The sequence below is a fragment of the Tiliqua scincoides genome, chromosome 5 (assembly GCF_035046505.1).
Source record: "Tiliqua scincoides isolate rTilSci1 chromosome 5, rTilSci1.hap2, whole genome shotgun sequence".
Taxonomy (NCBI): domain Eukaryota; kingdom Metazoa; phylum Chordata; class Lepidosauria; order Squamata; family Scincidae; genus Tiliqua; species Tiliqua scincoides.
In genome coordinates, this window is record NC_089825.1 from 9,706,122 (window position 1) to 9,710,152 (window position 4,031).

Here is a 4,031-nt window from a genome sequence, read left to right on the forward strand (position 1 = left end):
TTTGTTCATTTGAAATATTTCTGTCCTGTACTTTCTGCCCCCAGAGGAACCACCAGAGTGGCTAATGCTATAATTTAAAACAAGCGTTAAAATAGTTAAAAGAAAGTAATTATTTATAGTGACAAGAAGGGAGGCACAAACAAATACACAAGTGAAGAAACAACCAAAAACTGAGGTTTGTATAGCTCAGCCAGCTGGTGCCTGGGGTGGGTGATGTGATGATGCCCCTCACCATCACGTCAACACCTGCACATGCACTGCCACCCTGGCCCCAAAATGGCTCCATTTGGAACCATTCAGGAATGAGGACGGGCGGGGGGGGGGCAGTTTTGCAAAACTTGCCATGCACCTCAAGTAGGAGCAGTCACCGCCCCAGTGGAGACAGTGGAAAACCACCAATCCACCACGGGGGGGGGGGGGTGATGTACCACCCTGGTTCAGCTACATCACTGAAAAGAACAAAAATCAGTGGAATGGTAACCAAAGTAAATGGGTTTTAGCCTTTACAGTTGGGAGGTGAGTGGGGCAGTAGCATAGCTATCGGAGGGACAGCGTGGTAAATATTGCAGGTGCTACAAGGCAACTGTTACCCTGCACATGCCCAATCTCATCTGATCTTGGAAGCTAAGCAGGGTCAGGCCTGGTTAGTACTTGGATGGGAGACCGCCTGGGAATACTGGGTGCTGTAGGCTTCTACCATGATCTCGGAAGCTAAGCAGGGTCAGGCCTGGTTAGTACTTGGATGGGAGACCGCCTGGGAATACCGGGTGCTGTAGGCTTATACCATAGTCTTTCGAGACTGAAGGTTGCCAACCATTACAAGGCATCATGTAAGCAGTCTCTCCCACTCACTGTTGGAGCCATTCTGGATGGCTCAGACACTGAGGGAGAGGGGTCGCTTACACGGCGTATTGCGATGCCTGCAGTCCTTACCACGCAGCTGCCCATGTAGCTGTGCTACTGGGATAGGGGAGCAGCTTAGCGATAGAGCAAATGTTTTGAGTGTTTGTATAAGATCCAGGCTCATTCCCTGTCCTGTCCAGATAAAGGATGTCCAGTACCATCGCCGGAGAAGAATTCTGCCTGGTAACCCCTGAGTCCAGATACGTGACTAGCTGTACATATGAAGTTGCCTCTTGCCATTTATCCATCTCGACCACTATTTTGTGCCTTGTCTGGCCATGAGTTCCCTGGGGTCTTTTTTTTCCTGGAGATGCTGCCAGGAAGGGATCCTGGGACCTTCCGCAAGCAAGCATTGCTCTCATTGGAGCCCAGTTGTACCAGGCTTCCCAAAGCAGAGTCCATGCAGTATCAGCAGCGAGGTACAGTAATATGGAAGGCCAAATGCACTCCTATGTGTCGCTAAAATCTTTTACATATAGAAAATCATTGCAGAAAATTAGCATCATTATATTTAGGCTCACAGTAAAATGGAAAGTGTCCTGTTTGTGCAGCAGCTATAGCCCCACAGCTGTGTCCCTGACATCTTTTACACTCCTTCATGGCAACTGGATCTACACACCAAAGAGAGACTCTAGCAGGCCAGTTTCCTCCCAGATTTGACACTGTGTTAAGGAGTGTCATGTATGCATTCCTTGGCCCAGCCCATAAGATGTTGGGTAGTAGCAGCGGCCCCACAACCAGCATCCCACACAGGTAGTGAGTCCAGGTGAGACAGGAAAATATAAGATCCCGATTGCCAGGAAATTTCTGGGCCCCCTCTCTGGGCCCCCTTTTTGTCCCTGGACCCGGGTACAAATTATCTCCTTTACCCACCTCTCATGCGCCCTGGCAAGAGGCAGGTTTGCCTCTTCCTCTTTCTCTTCAATTAAAGCAGATTTTTGTGATGAATGAATCGTGAGTCTCGGCAGAGGTTATGAAATTGGAGAACTCTGTTTACTGGCAAGTAACCTTCTTTTCTCCTTCATGAGATGCTCTGGGAAGAGGCTACCAGAGAACACTAATCAGCAGTATCACCCTCTTAAGACGAGAAGGGCTTAATTAAATGAGAACTGAAGCGGTTGCCTCAGCCTCCCAACCTAGTACGGGCATCCAGGGAACGAGGCTTTGTGGGAGTGTGAACAGAATGCTGAGTAAGAGTTAAATATAGTTCACAAACAGGCATGTCGAGGCAGCTGAGCTTACCAGATTTCTCACTGAATGCACTCTCAATCCACCTGATGCCAGCACGCCTGCTGATCGCATTAATCTGTGTAATTCACTTGGAAAAAAATGGGTTGAATAGGTTTGCCCTCTGGATTTATTCCTATTAGCTACAATCTGGAAGAGAAGCAGGAGTTTTATAACTCTGTACCATGATCCATTGCATAGACACAGCCCACAAAGTCAGGATTAAGGGTTTTGCCTTTGGCACAAGGATACAGCTGGAAACAAGGTCCCTGTCTCAGGACCATTGTCCAGAGAGCCATTAGAACACAGTGGATAACGACCAGGCCATAAGTGGGACACCAGGAACCTTCAGGCTGCCGGGATGCGTGTAAAACGTGGGGGACATCTCAGCACGTTCTCCACACTGCAAGGTGATCCTTTCCCCCGTCCACTGCGGGTGACTGACTATATTGCATTGCTTCTTTAACGAGTCTTGCAGGAATATTTCACAAAAGGCAGAATGCAGTAGAGGCTCATGTCCTTTGAATCCATATCAAATGCAATGAAAAGCCTGCTGCGTGACTTGCATCTTTGTGTGCATGCATACACTTTAAAAAAAATGAAAATGGCAGCTGTGCAGGTCCCAATGAAGCATTTGGTATATCATATAGTTCAGGATGTGCAAATAGCAGTACTTGACAGCTGCAGAGAGAAGCCCTTTGCACACCTGACACTAAAAAAGAACCCACATTTGTACAATGTGAAAATGATGTTGAAGTAAGTCAAGAAGTGGAAGACAGTCATTTTAGAGTGTATCCATTTGCCTCCTGTCCTCTTCCCTGCCCTATCAAAAGGATTAAATAAAAATAAATATATAAAATCATTTATAAATGTTCCTAACTATTTATTCCATTAATTACGAACAAACAGCAGAGTTGGAATGGAAAGAATACTGGTGCCATAAAAGCAGCCTGTTATCTCACATTTGTGCGTTGTTTTTTTAAAATAATGGACTCTTCTGGCCGGTGTTTAAGCAAAAGGCCATTTCAGCCTCTATTCAGGTAAAGCATCCTTTTGAGGTGGTCCCTCTTTGTGTTTTAAAATACCTTAATTTTGCTATGTTGAAAAGTTAGTGCTTTGGGCAAATGCCCTGATCCAGCTTGGGGGGGGGGGGGGAATGCACATTTCTGGGCCTGATGGAGAATTGCAGGCAGAAATCGCAGCCATGCGTAATTCCCCCACCTAATACCCCAGTTGAGGCTGATTATATGTAGTCCCCATTTGAGAATATGAGGGGTGGGTATTGGCTGTAGAGGATGTCCGACTCAGTCTCCAGCTGGGAATCTGTGTGTGCAACCCTGGCTACTGTGGCCACAGAATTTTTTGAGAACAGTTTTGTGAGCAATACTTTTTTTGTTTTTTGTGGAGGGGGGGGAATATATTGTGGAATATAATGCAACTAAGCCAGCGAAGAAAAGCCTTTCAAGAGAGCGGATCATTGATCAGAAAGACAAAGTTCAATGGCCTTTCCAAAACAGTTTTAACAGTCAGGTAGAAGGAAGACTTAAGAATCCTGAAGGACCGAGAGGGGAGGCTGCTAAAGCTGGCAGGTTAACCTCTGCTGTTGATAAGGAAGGTGTCACAGATTTGAGAGAGAAAACCTGAGAATGGAACCAGCTTCAGGCTTTATCCCTCAAATGATTGGATAGCGGAGGAGAGAGGGGAGAAAACAGAACACTGCTTTCTCTTTCAAGTATCTGACATCCTTGTGGGAGATTTTCTGGATTCTAGTAAGCTATTTTTACCCTCTTTGGAGAAAATAGAAATGGGTTGGCTCTTAGCAACCTGGCTTATTTAATAGCTTTGCAGGCAGAAAACAGCAGATGAGCAAAAATGAACCTAAGAGGGCCTGTCACACGACA

General features: G+C 46.2%; 1 pseudogene; it reads left to right on the top strand.

Moving 5' to 3' along the window:
- The first annotated feature begins 570 nt into the window (after positions 1–570).
- On the top strand, positions 571–692 carry LOC136655027 (5S ribosomal RNA; annotated as a pseudogene).
- The last annotated feature ends 3,339 nt before the right edge of the window (positions 693–4,031 follow it).